Below are 15,346 nucleotides of genomic sequence, written 5' to 3'. Positions count from 1 at the left end.
CCAGCACAGTGTAGCGCACACTGGTGTCTGTACCCTGTAGAACACTAAATATGACCGAGATTTGTAAATGATGGCGTCATTGCTATGAAGCCTGGAATGGGACCTATGTGTCATGGATAAATGCACTCTCAAAAAGGCAGCCTACCATGACTACGCCACACACGTATACTTTCATCACTCACATATAGTCATGACGGAAGATAACAAAACGCCATTCCATTCACCAGTTAATGCTGTCGCGACACCAGGGTAGCCATAGTTCGCAGTGTCGGGATGTCTGACCAGAGACACACGTGATCTTAATCCTGCTGCATGCAGACGGTTCCCTGTGGTCTCTGATGACACACCAGGTGCGACGTCTCTGGATGACGCTCGGTCGACCGCCGCTGCTGACACAATGCGCCGATGGTGACGCTCGTCTGTAATATGCGGACGTCCAGTACCTGGACCTTAGGTGTTCAAATAGTTCGCAGACCAGTGTTGAAAGCAGAGGTACAGGACCGATGCATCGTGCACAACATGTGCAGTAACACGTACCGGCTGATCAACAGTCAGCATAAATTTGAAAACTTAATAAACCAAGGAATAATGTAGATACACTCCTGGAAATTGAAATAAGAACACCGTGAAATCATTGTCCCAGGAAGGGGAAACTTTATTGACACATTCCTGGGGTTAGATACATCACATGATCACACTGACAGTACCACAGGCACATAGACACAGGCAACAGAGCATGCACAATGTCGGCAATAGTACAGTGTATATCCACCTTTCGCAGCAATGCAGGCTGTTATTCTCCCATGGAGACGATCGTAGAGATGCTGGATGTAGTCCTGTGGAACGGCTTGCCATGCCATTTCCACCTGGCGCCTCAGCTGGACCAGCGTTCGTGCTGGACGTGCAGACCGCGTGAGACGACGCTTCATCCAGTCCCAAACATGCTCAATGGGGGACAGATCCGGAGATCTTGCTGGCCAGGGTAGTTGACTTACACCTTCTAGAGCACGTTGGGTGGCACGGGATACATGCGGACGTGCATTGTCCTGTTGGAACAGCAAGTTCCCTTGCCGGTCTAGGAATGGTAGAACGATGGGTTCGATGATGGTTTGGATGTACCGTGCACTATTCAGTGTCCCCTCCACGATCACCAGAGGTGTACGGCCAGTGTAGGAAATCGCTCCCCACACCATGATGCCGGGTGTTGGCGCTGTGTGCCTCGGTCGTATGCAGTCCTGATTGTGGCGCTCACCTGCACGGCGCCAAACACGCATACGACCATCATTGGCACCAAGGCAGAAGCGACTCTCATCGCTGAAGACGACACATCTGCATTCGTCCCTCCATTCACGCCTGTCGTGACACCATTGGAGGCGGGCTGCACGATGTTGGGGCGTGAGCGGAAGACGGCCTAACGGTGTGCGGGACCGTAGCCCAGCTTCATGGATACGGTTGCGAATGGTCCTCGCCGATACCCCAGGAGCAACAGTGTCCCTAATTTGCTGGGAAGTGGCGGTGCGGTCCCCTACGGCACTGCGTAGGATCCTACGGTCTCGGCGTGCATCCGTGCGTCGCTGCGGTCCGGTCCCAGGTCGACGGGCACGTGCACCTTCCGCCGACCACTGGCGACAACATCGATGTACTGTGGAGACCTCACGCCCCACGTGTTGAGCAATTCGGCGGTACGTCCACCTGGCCTCCCGCATACCCACTATACACCCTCGCTCAAAGTCCGCCAACTGTACATACGGTTCACGTCCACGCTGTCGCGACGTGCTACCAGTGTTAAAGACTGCGATGGAGCTCCGTATGCCACAGCAAACTGGCTGACACTGACGGCGGCGGTGCACAAATGCTGCGCAGCTAGCGCCATTCGACGGCCAACACCGCGGTTCCTGGTGTGTCCGCTGTGCTGTGCGTGTGATCATTTGCTTGTACAGCCCTCTCGCAGTGTCCGGAGCAAGTATGGTGGGTCTGACAGACCGGTGTCAATGTGTTCTTTTTTCCATTTCCAGGAGTGTAGAAACGCAGCTCTGGCGAGTATGATTTCGAAGTTCGAAGCCACAGGTTGTTTAGACGATACACTCCGTAGTGGCCGGCAGAGAACAAGGCGTAATGCTGCAGAGACAGTTTAGAAAGAAATGGAGACTGAAGCGGGTTCGTCTCTGCACGGGGAAGTTAGCGCTCGTGCAGTAGCTCGCCGCACCGGCATTCCATGCACTACTGTTTGGTTGGCACTGAGGCGTACACTCCGATGCTATCCGTACAAAATCCATCGGCATCATGAACTGTTACCTGGCGATTTAATGAAGCGGAGGGCATTTGCGGTGTGGGCGTTTCAAAAGATGACGTCTGGTTGAGTAACGTGTTGTGGACCGACGAAGCTCATTTCACGCTCCGAGGGTCTGTCAACGCCCACAACTGCAGAAATTGGGCTACCGAAAATCCTATAACTTTCGTGCTAACTGCATTGCATGAAGAGAAAGTCACGGTATGGGTTGGATTTACGGTACCACATCTACCGTTATCGGGCCTTTTTTCTTCGAGGAAATGTGTGATTCTGGTTTTGTAACTGCTACAGTGACGGGTGAGAGGTACGCCGATACGTTACAGAATCGCATTATCCCCAGCCTGTCTTATAATCACTTGCTGGTACTTACCATGGTTATGCAGAATGGCGCTCCACCCCATATTGCTAGACGCGCGAAAGATCTCTTGCGCGCGTCGAGCGGTGATGATCGTGTGCTCAGCCGCCACTTTCGTCATGCTTGGCCTCCCAGGTCCCCAGCCCTCAGTCCGTGCGATTATTGGCTTTGGGGTTACCTGAGGTCGCAAGTGTATCGTGATCGACCTATATCTCTAGGGACGCTGAAAGACAACATCCGACGCTAATGCCTCACCATAACTCCGGACATGCTTTTCAGTGCTGTTCACAACATTATTCCTCGACTACAGCTATTGTTGAGGAAGGTGGTGGACATATTGGGCATTTCCTGTAAAGAACATCATCTTTGCTTTGTCTTATTTTGTTATGCCAATTATTGCTATTCTGATCAGATAAAGCGCCATTTGTCGGACATTTTTTAAACTTTCCTTTTTTTTTGTTCTAATAAAACCCCATGTCATTCCAGGCATGTGTGTCAATTTGTACCTCTGTATCTACATTATTCCGTGATATATTCAGTTTTCAAATTTATACTGACTTTTTGATCACCCGGTATATCCAGCGCCCCGCAGGCCGACTGTGCCTGCCCGGTTAAATGAGTGAAGCTGCTCAATTGGAAAACGTACTCGTTGGTGGGCCATGTTTGTACCCTAGACTGAATTCCGCAAATACTATTGACCTCTAAATGCAGCACAGTTGCTGCCAGCAGAGTCAAAACGGAGGGTGCACAGACAGTCCTGAGCGCCATCTGAAAGCCGATGAATGTGACAAATGAATCACTAACACGGCAACCGCTTAGTAAGCACATATTACGAGATGCCACTGAACACAATTCTTGACGGTGTTGCATTTTTCTTGTGGTGTACATGTTTCTCGTTGCTAAGTCGAAAGCTGTATCTTTACAGTAACTATACCGTACTGGAAGATCGCTGATGTGTCGCAAAATAGCGTAGATTCTCGTGAAGGTGGGAACCCCAACGCACGGATTCTTCCCCCTTGCTCACCAGCTCTTCCCGTGACCAATTTTCCAGACAGTGCTTCCCTTCACACATACCCACTATGACACGTAATCGAAAATCCCTTGCCGAGCTCTGCGGGTATGTCACCCACAAATTCAAATACTTGCGTAACGCTTCTGATATGGAAATGCTGTCACATCAGTTTGATATATATGAACGCGTATTATAGGGCCTGGTGTATTTCCCCAGAGACACCCGCTGAGGGTCGGGCCGAATCCTGCAGCCGTGTGTGCGCGAGCGGACAAGCCTCAGTGAATTGGGAGCTGACTACCCTGTTGTGCAATGTCCTGCCACAAATGCCACTAGTTGTACTATCACGTCTGCTTTACAAGGTAATGAACATGGGCGCCTAAGGAGATGTATGTGAATCACGGAGAATTATGTTTGTGACCCTCAAACCGATAACTGCGGGTCTCCCTCCTAGTTTCTTCTGTACAAGTCTCTTCAGCTCTACACAACTACAGCTACCTTCACCAATTTCCGCTTGTTTCCCGTTACACAGCCCTGTTCGCAATCTACCCAACTCACTTCCCTGTTTTACCAAATCATCTACTATTTTATGCCTCATAGTGCGTCTTTACAACTCGTCGCTTCGTACAGTCAAGTGAGTAAGTAGCCTGTTTAGGTTTTTGTGTTGGTAACGCCACGTAGCGTTCTGTATGAAATTCACTGGCTGTGCTGTGTGCAGTCTGTGGCTGACTGGCATTGTTGTAATATTCGCTATTGAAGTGTTGGGTAGTCGGACGTAAACAGCGTGTAGCGTTGCGCAGATGGAGGTGAGCCGCCAGCAGTGGTGGATGTGGGGAGAGAGATGGCAGAATTTTAAGAGGGGACGATCTGGACGTGTGTCCGCCAGAAAGAGTAAATATTTGTAATACTGGCTATCATTAAATACTATATATAATGACTTTTGAACTGTATTAAGGTAAATACATTGTTTGTTCTCTATCAAAATCTTTCATTTGCTAAGTATGCCTATCAGTAGTTAGAATCTTTTAGTTAGCTGGCAGTAGTGGCGCTCGATGTATTGCAGCAGTTCGAGTAACGAAGATTTTTGTGAGGTAAGATGACCCAGGAAAGGTATAGGTTATCATTAGTCAGGGCCATTCTTTTGTAGGGATTTTTGAAACTCGGATTGCGATATTTTGTGTCAGTTTAGTGTTGATCAGAATAAGTATAGAGAGAAATGTCTGAGTACGTTCAGTTCAGCTCAGCTGTTTGAAAATCAAGTAACGTAAGAGGTTTATCAGCACAGTATTTCACTAATTTTTCTAAGGGGGCGTTTCAAGTGGTACCGTAAAGTTTCTTTTCACTGCAATTCCACCTTGCACCTTTTCGTTAGTTGTGCAATCTACCCATCAACTCTTCACCTTTCTTCCTCAAGATACCACTTCCGTGAACGGCAACAGAAAATACTTTCATAAAATATTTCCAAAAACTTAATTTTGATTTCGATGTTAATAATTTATAAAATAAGCTGGTCTCCTAGTGACAGTCTGCATTTTATATCCCCATTTCTGCTGTCGTCAGTTATTTTGTTGCCCAAAGAGAAGAAGTCGTCATTTACTTGTATTGTCTCGTTTTCCTACATAATTCCCTAAGATTCAATTAATTTAATTTGAACATACTTCATTATTCTTATTGTACATTTTTTTCATATTCATACAACACTTTCGAAGACGATATCCATTCAGTTTAGGTGGTATTGCAAGTCCTTTGGCGTTTCTGAGAGAATTACAATACTAGCCGAATATTTTTAAATTTTCGCTTCTTCTCCGTGAACTTCAAATGCCTTAATGCCACTATATCTTACATTACTATTTGCACTACGTGCGAGTGATTAACGTGGGGGTAGAGTGCTACCGGTCTCAGTGGCTTCCGAATTACTGCCTGCCTTTTATGACTGCAAATTCTTCTAACTGTACTACTTGCACTGTGTATTTGTTGAGTGATATGGGGTATCGGGCAAAGACCTGCCGGACTCCATTCTCAACTAACGCTTCCCTTTCATTTCCTCCTCTTGTAACTGTACCCGGGGTTCTGAACGGATTGAAGATATCTTCTGTTCCATGGATGCTATCCATGATACGTTAACAATTCCGAAATGCGTGCAACGACACGTTTGCTGCCATCTGATAATGTGGAACATTTTAGAATGTCTTTCGTTAAACTTCTAGTCGGATTACCGCTGCTGTCTGCAAAGACACCACGCATCGATCTCCATTCGTTCGCTAAAAAGTTTGTTTTCCATGTGCGTACTGATTTTTGCGCAGGAGACATTCTTTCCCTTTCTAAGCAATGTCATTATAATAATGCTTACCGTATGTTACACGACGTTGCGTCTGACAGGTTTGGGGATCTGCATCTGAATTTTTCCTTCCTTATTCGTCTAGAAATATACTTGGTATTGTTAGTTATGTTACTAATTGTCTCAAACCCTCCGCTTTCCCAAATTGTTACCGTTTTAATTTTGTATCATTAATGTATCTTTCTTTTGCTTCCTCCTTTCCAAGGCCGGTCGAAGTGGCCGAGCGGTTCTAGGCACTACAGTCTGGAACCGCACGACCGCTACGGTGGCAGGTTCGAATCCTGCCTCGGGCATGGGCGTGTGTGATGTCCTTAGGTTAGATAGGTTTAAGTAGTTCTAAGTTCTAGGGGACTGATGACCTCAGATGTTAAGTCCCATAGTGCTCAGAGCCATTTTTTGAACCTCCTTTCCAAGATCAGTAAAAATTTATTCTACTCAATTTCTCCCACTTACTCTTCTAAGCAACTTTTTCATTCATTCATAATACCTCAAAACAATCATTACAAATTCAAATAAGTCATCAAGAATGTTCTTCCCTTCCCATCAGTCTTAATGTCATTAATCATCAGATTGTTGCCAGTAGTGTAAACTGTATTTCAGTAGCTAAAATGACGAAACTGATAATACAGGAAGGGATTAGTCCCATCAGAATATATGCAGATTAACTACTCAAAATAAGTCCAGACATACACGAGTACGAATTAGAAAAATGTGAATAACGAGGAGCTGGCTGAAGTGGCCGAGCGGTTCTAGGCGCTTCGGTTTGGAACCGCGCGACCGCTAAGGTCGCATGTTCGAATGCTGTCTCGAGCATGGATGTGTGTGATGTCCTTAGGTTAGTTAGGTGTAAGTAGTTCTAAGTTCTAGGGGACTGATGACCTCAGATGTTAAGTGCCATAGTGCTCAGAGCCATTTCAACCACTTGAGTAGCGGGGAAACAGCTTAGAAACTAATCTGAAATGCTCGCTCCACAAACTGGGTAGCACGTATGCACCAAAATACGAAACAGAGTACGCAGCATAAGACTGGCCGAGTTTATTGACAGAGGTTGAGAGACAGCGTACGCATGATCAGAAGCCATCTGTAGTGAACAAAACAAACATTTCTGGAGTCTAATAGCGGACAGTTCCTTGAATCATATGTATTAAAAGTTATCACCACGTCGGATAACTTGATATGCAAGAAATTATTCAAATTTTCCCGCATTTCTGAATCCAATATTATCAGACAAATAAGCCAAAAGGAATTGATTCTGCGTTTCGAATGCAAACACTCGTGTAGTCGATTTTCTGTTTCTACGTTTTTGTGCGTTGAACATTCTGTGGATTTGCATATATATGAGACTTTCTTTCGTTATTCAGCGAACGTTTCCGAGGGCTGATTTTTCTCTCCCTCTTTTTTTCGTAAGAATAATGCTGACTCACACTAGCTGCTTTCTACTTGATCTCGGAGGGATGCAAACAGCGCAAACGAGAGGGACCTCGGAATAAGTTTAACCATTGCTGAATATTAATACGCGGAGAGGGTGGGAGGAGGACGATAGCGATCAACCGGGACAACAGTCAGGGGTGTGAGGGTAGGGGGTGGGTCTAGAGGAGGAGGAAGGGATCGCGCTGCGCGCGGAGCGGAGCGCACATATTCGAAGGGGAGGGAGGGGGAGGGCTTAAGGTAATTGCTGGCGTCCTCTCACCTGAAGAGACACGTGCGCTTGCGCCAGAGCCAACAGGACCGCGGGAATAGCTGGTGCTGGAAACACAGTTCCTTTGCATGTCGACTACACTAGATACAAGGTAGTTCTTTGTTTACAGGTACGTACACAATCCACCGTACCGTCCGTAATGACACCGATTCAAAAGGACTCTGGCTGCCCCTACTTTAGTGGTACATCACTGAAGATGAAATACACCTATCTATTTTCGAAGTAATACACATAAGTTACGATATGAAAGATACAATTCATGCCAAAATATATTATGTGGCTTCAGGGTCATCCCTGGAATACTAAACACTCGCAGACGCCAAGAGGCGTAGGTATACGAAAAGATATATCTTTGAAATTTTCAATGAATATATGGCTTGCCCATATTCTGTACTAAACTTTGCTGCTGATAATGCTGTACCATACGTGTAACAACGTGTTGGTTAAGGAGTTTACGTTAGGGAGTGGCATGCGTAGGTAGTATGGTATCTGTGGTACATACAAAAACCACCAAATAGTGGAGTAGTCATCTCATCTTTACAAGAAATTGTCTACACCTTCCCCAGTTATATGAAAAACGTCATATTTCAGAACTGTCAAGTGTCGCCGCTAAAGAAATCCTTATTAACCGCTGGCTTTGATTGCCTTCCGATTATTTATAACCACATAATATCAAAAGGTTCCTAGCTATGTATGTTGTGCACTCTGAATATGTCGAAGTATGCAGTATGTAGAGTGGGCTTCTCACATAAGAATGGAAGCTGTATACGTCATGTATGCTAAATAACTACACTGCAAGAAGTACCAACACCGTCGAGATCAAGGTCATTTTATTGACAAGTGAGATGACAGGGGTATATCATAACAAATTCAGACCAAATAGAACACGTATGTCACAGCCATTCCACTCTCCAGTCAACTGTTGCACTATTCAAAAGTACCCATGCTTGTCAGGGTCGCTTTGCTAGCGGTAGCCCGTACAGAGGTACAAGTGATCGTAATTCTGCCGCAAGCTGTTCTGTTCTAATTACTATCCTATTCTAATGTCATCTAAGTCCATATATCAGTCTATGTGTGCGCTTTGTATATTTCATTTATTAGGGCACAATCTAGCATGGTTACAGATAGTTATTGTTTATAGACGTTTCATCTTTGTGTATGCTGTTTTGGGTGCTCTTTGCCGTGAATATGTCAGTGTTGTGTGTCCTATTTTTCTCCTACTGCTTCGTTCACTAATTATAAACTTTCATTGTGAGAGTGGGTTTTTCCGCTCTGTCCAGAGTCCGATACTTCCCGTGCGTCAAGATCATCTCGGGTAATTACCTGTCTGGTTCGTCTGTAAGGTCTTGCTTCTACGTATTCGGCATAAAGTATACGTGATTTACGCGTAGTTTCAGTGGCTGGGCTCAGCTATTCTCATATCTTTGGGTTTCCTACGGATTCGTAGACGTCGTCATACGTGACCTTTGTTTGTCGGGTCTGCATGTGTAATGTGAAAAGGAGAAGCGTATGCTCAGGGATTCTTCGTTCGCCACAGTAACACTATTCGCTGAGTGAGGTGCATTCGATGGAGGTGCGCTGGATAGGTGTTTCGTCCTGTTAAAACGTGCACCATGCCTCGAGTGGAGCTTGCGGCGCGGTTGCGACCTCTTCCGGACGTCGGGGAAGAGTAAACTATATGGCCTTTAATGGTTGCCCACTCACGCTGCCAAGCATTCACTCCTACCTGTTTTAGTTGGCGCTTTTCCCTTAGTTCTTCCTCTGTATCTTCCATTACTTTGTCTTGTCTGCCCCTCATCGGACAATATGTCGCAGCACGTTGACGAATGTTTAGGTACATTGGGTATATTCCGAGATGCATGCAAAGTACCTCCACCGACGTGGTGCTGAAACACTTCTTTCACCTCGCCTAACAACGGTTGTGGTCATTATGAGACATAGTCTGTGTGCCTTTGTGCTCACTGTAAAACATGGTATAGTCTGAAGCAAGGCAGGGTGATACATTCGAACAGCAGTAAGTAATGCTGTTGATACGCTCGAGTTTGTGAACTAGTTTTTCTGCTTCTGTTAGGAGGGATTAAATGTAAAGATTCCAAAAGTTGCGCTAACAAACTGAATCCTGCGGGTATCCCTTAGTAATTCGCTTGATCACATTCATCTCATCCGCAACCAGTGCGCGTAATTCAACTACTCTATTATTACAGTAGGCTAGTAGACTATTGTATAGCGTTGCTGGTACCTGCAGTTCCTGCTGTCTTGCGAACGTTGTGGACCACCAACGCCCTGGCGAAGTTTATATGGGCATTACGTACTTGCAGTTGACAATGTGTGCTAAATTGGGGTGCCAGATTAAATGTAACTGAGGTATTTTCTCTGAACCCGTGTTGATGCAGGCTGAACCTTAGAGCCGTCTTTGATCGTGTAATCAGTTACACAGAAGCGGCTCCTGGACCTGAGCCAAAGGGTTGATCAAGCAAATTGGTCTGCACAACTTCGCAACGGATAAGATTTTGCCTTCCGGTTTGTTTGCTAATTTACGATCTGTAGGTACTCTTTGTCGTCTTACTGAGCCAATTTACTGATCAAGAAAAATGGTCTGCACAACTTCGGACTGGATGGGTTTTTGCCTTCCGATTTGTTTGCTGATTTCCGAGCTGTAGGTACTCTTTGTCGTCTTAGGGCTCCGTTCAGTGACTCGATTAAAAATCGGTTAAACTGTGGAACTGCTCGTATAAGAGGTCTCGGAGTGAATGTGATCCGACCCAGGTGATTCCTTAACTTTTACTTTTGATATTGCCAGCGCAACGTTTTCCTGCGCAAAGGGGCACGTGATGGTCTCCGTTGTGTATTCTGTCTGTATTAGAGCTCTTAAATGGTGTGGATCGTGTGTCCTGTGGTTGTCATCGGGCAGGGGCTGTTCAAGCAGAAACTCCACTGCACTTTTCCATCTCTGTGCGGAGGTTGCGTCAACCCACCTCGGTGTATTTAGCACAAACGATGTTCGTACTCTCAGGATCATCAGTTTGGACGGTGGATCGCTTTAGTCGATGCTCATTTAAGTTTAAACGTAATCGTCTCAATGACGTCTCTTTGTTTTCCAGGTCCTTGTGTTTTCACTTTGAAGCCCCCAGCTATTCCAGTCGTATGTGCCTCTCTCTAGCAGTTGCCGCCCTCTGGTTATATCTGCGTTTGGTTCTCGAATCCTTTCTGGGTCTACCATCCAGGGCATTTTCCTTTTACTCTTACCTGTTATTGTTGGATTTCTTTAATTGTTTCTCGTGCAAGATCTCCTTCAACCTACGTATCTTACGGACAGTTCTGCCTTTAATCTATCATACATCGCCCGCCGATACAAGTTCTATACATGCACCAGTCTGCTTTCTTAAACAGAAAAAACTTGTTCTGTGTTTCCCTTGTCGTATGTGTAGAAATATTTGTGATTATAACATTATGATCGTTGTGTGTAAACCCGTCGCGTACTTCCCATGATGTGATGAGCTCAGGTAATTGTATATTTTTAACTGTGACTTCATCGTTTCATTTTGCTCTCGCTCTGTTGCTGTGAGTGTGGGTCTGATCGTTCCTCTTAACTTCGTATAGGTTTTTGGAGGATATCTTGTGAGTAAATCAGCGTTCCCCTGTATCTGTTCGTGATGGCATATTCCTTGCTGTTTCTATTGATGATTAACTTTTTTATAAATGATAATTAATTGAAACCCTCAGTTGCCGACAGGTGTTGTTGATATACCTCTGTGGGGACAGCTGAAAATGTGTACTCCGACCGGAACTCGAAACCGGGATCTCGTGCTTACATTACAGACGCTCTATCGATCTGAGCCACCGAGGACACAGACTTATCCCTAGTACGCTTCCCGTGAAACCCACATTCCCAACTGTCCACAATATGAAACGTTCCTAACAGATATTTGCCCATCGACTCATTACAAGCGCACACTAAGAGTTCGGGCAACCTGTGCGCATTCGCATTTTTATGTCGTGCGCATTGCGTAGTTCTCTGCAGCCATTCTCTTTGGGGTGGATCTCATCAGAAAACTGCACATCAATTAACGAAATCATCCATGCATCGTAACCTTCTCGTAGTTCTACCGTAACTACGTGGTCACAGCCTGTTGACTAATATGATGACAGGTTTCAGATCGGCGCCTCTGGCTCCTGAAGGCACCCCATGCCAGCGCATCACTCGTCCACATTTTCCAGCTGCGCATACACGACAGTACTCGCATTGCTTTTAGGTGGGACAGCTTCAAAGACGTTTCATGAAAACAAAGCACTTCATGCTCGTTCTGGTAGGACAGAAGAATAGGCTGCCGTGCGCTCTCACAAAATCTCCGTGCAAATGGTCTTGGTTGAATCCTTTCTATCTTCGCATACATGACCTTCCTCCTTGTTCAGGTACCACACGGGGATCGGCCGAGAGATTTTGAACCTTGGAGGTAACAGGGAAAGCATATTATTTTCCCTTTCTCTTGCATTTTGCGTGTTAAGTAACGCTAGGATGTTTGAAAGATATCTCGCTGTTGCAACCCGTTAATACACAGAATCACCTCTAGTGTTCCTCAATCACACGAGATGCAGTTTTGTTTGATTTTGTGAGTAGCTCCTTGTTTTTTCTCGCGTTTTGTGGTTTTTAATGAGTTTTCTCTTTGTTTTTTGTTTGGTTGTGTATATTAAAGCATCTTGCTCTTGACTGCTTGTTGTATCTTACTGTTGACAACAGCGAAGCACCGGCCACTGTGACCGAGCGGTTTTAGGCGTTTCAGCTGCTATAGTCGCAGGTTCAAACCTTCTACTACTAATGCTGCCACCAGCCGTGTGTGAGTGGTTATTGTAAATTAACGTCGGGCATAGGCGGTGGTCACATTAACGTGAATGGACCGTGTAGTATCGAATATACTGATCGAATCATTTACAATTTGCAGCGCAAATAATGTGGAAATGGGTGGTGCTACTGAAGTGCTGTTTTCACAGGATGGGGCTCGTACTGATAGCCAATAAAGACACTGTAGTAATAATTAGAAAGTGTATTTTTTGTGCAAAATTACAGGTTTTTAAATGGAACAGTGATTATTAATATTAACAATCTAAAAGTAAGGTAAAGTGGAATGTCAGTGGTGTTTGCTGTAGTATTTTCGTGCGGGTCGTTTACAAGATACCGTATTTTGTCTGGTAGCACATAATAAAGATCAACAAAAATGCGTACACTATTTATGTGGATTCTGACCAGTAACGAGACAACTGACCATCACAGGTGGATTCAAAACGACCACCGCCAGCGGAAACACACGCTTCCAGTATGGCAGAGAACTACTGCTGCGCATGTGCTAGCATTTTAGTGGAGACGTCTAAGCAGGCTGCAGTAATAAGTCATTGTATATCATCGGGTAGTTGATGCGTCCTTGTAAACAGCGCATTTCAGCTTCCTCCACAGAAAAACTCTACAGGCGCCAAGTCAGGGCAATGGGCTGGTCAAGGAACAGGTCTTCTGTTTCCAATCCAGATATCTAGAAACTATCCGTGAAGACATGCTGCAGTACTTCGTGCGCTATGGACTGGTAAGCCGTCATGTTGGTACCATAGGTTCCGCCTAGTCTGTAGAGGAACGCCTTCTAGAATCCATGGAAGACGGTCTGTTAGGAGACTGTGATACTTGTGAGTTCAGTGTTCCGTCTATGAAAAATGGGCCTTCGAGCTAGTGGTTCACTATCTCAAATCACACATTTACATTCCATGGAATGTAGCCAACGGGGACTGTCAAGAGGCTAATAGTGTATGAGGATTGATAAGTGTGGCTTCATCACAAATAATACAATGATACATCCGAAGCTTCCTGCCTTAGCGCTTATGTACAGAAGTTAACACGTTTTCCATAATCGTTTCAATGCACCTCTTGACGAAAAGAGATGTGACAAGGAGGAACCTATGTCATTTAGATTGTATAGGACACTTGCCTGGCTTTGCCACTTCCTTGTGTGGTTGCGTGGGAGCTAACGTCCGGATCAAGTGCAACACTAGCAAGAATTTTAATTCCCTCTCTTCTGTTATCACTAGTTTCCTTCTGTTGCGCTGCCTTGGTTAAACACTACCTCTTTCACGTAACTGGCTGAAGAGGCTTGCAAACAATTGCTGAGGTGTCTGACGTTTATTGGGAAACCTTTCCACACAACCGCAAAAGAACGAGCTGCATGCTTCCTACATTCTCCATACACCATGAGCATGTGGGCTTTTTCTGCACTGGTAAATCATATCGTCCACTCACAGCGTACAGCTTGGGCTGTACACACCAACCGACTAGCAAGTCGGAATGCACTCAAAGCACACCATAGCACCCTTAAGCAAACATAACAACGTTGCACGAGCAGCTACGTAGGCTGAATAGCACAAACCAGCGTCGGTGTGGTAACTTCTCAAAATACGATACCTTGTAAACTCCTCGCACTTGAATCCTGCAAGAAACACCAACGACATTCTAATTTGCTCTACTTTTAGTAGATCACTAGTTTCCTTCTGTTGCGCTGCCTTGGTTAAACACTACCTCTTTCACGTAACTGGCTGTAGAGGCTTGCAAACAATTGCTGAGGTGTCTGACGTTTATTGGGAAACCTTTCCACACAACCGCAAAAGAACGAGCTGCATGCTTCCTACATTCTCCATACACCATGAGCATGTGGGCTTTTTCTGCACTGGTAAATCATATCGTCCACTCACAGCGTACAGCTTGGGCTGTACACACCAACCGACTAGCAAGTCGGAATGCACTCAAAGCACACCATAGCACCCTTAAGCAAACATAACAACGTTGCACGAGCAGCTACGTAGGCTGAATAGCACAAACCAGCGTCGGTGTGGTAACTTCTCAAAATACGATACCTTGTAAACTCCTCGCACTTGAATCCTGCAAGAAACACCAACGACATTCTAATTTGCTCTACTTTTAGTCCGTTAGTGACAATAGGCATTTTCTCCTTATAAAAGTCGATGTTTCCACGAGAATGCACTTTCAAAGCATTATTACAACCTTTTTATTGACTGTCAATCCATTCTGTGAAAATTGCACATCAAAAGCACTATTCGTGTCCACAATATTCGCGGTGCAAGTTTTAGGTGATGCACCCTATATATAGAGGGTGATGCAGTTTCCCGTACCTCTGGGTGTTATGCAGCCCGCAATACCTCGTAATACCACGCACGAGATATTCGTTTTATCTCCCTCGCTGTGCGCAAACTATTAGACCTACAGAGTAAATGGACGGGAGCATTTTGTTGGGTATATTATGTAATTACATTTTGTACTGTGATACCTTCTCGCTGGAAGCGACGATTTTCGAGTTATTCAAGAAAAATGCATTTTAAGATCAGTTTGGTACATTTTCCTTGAATAATTCGAAAACTATGGCCACTCGCAAAAATGCACCCACGTAAAAAATCTAAATACTTTAAATTTCCTACAAAAATATCCTGCTCATTTTTTCGTAGGACGTTGTGAGTGAGATAATATGAAAATCTTACACATAGTATTGGAAGGTGCTGCAGATTGCGTAAAACCTAGAGACAGGGGCAGCTGAATCTCCCTCTATATGTCATTGTGGAAGTGGAAGTTCCAGGGAATATATGCCATCACTGATGATGGTGCATCT

The sequence above is a fragment of the Schistocerca gregaria genome, chromosome 2, assembly GCF_023897955.1.
Source record: "Schistocerca gregaria isolate iqSchGreg1 chromosome 2, iqSchGreg1.2, whole genome shotgun sequence".
Taxonomy (NCBI): domain Eukaryota; kingdom Metazoa; phylum Arthropoda; class Insecta; order Orthoptera; family Acrididae; genus Schistocerca; species Schistocerca gregaria.
Note: the sequence above shows the minus strand (reverse complement) of the source record.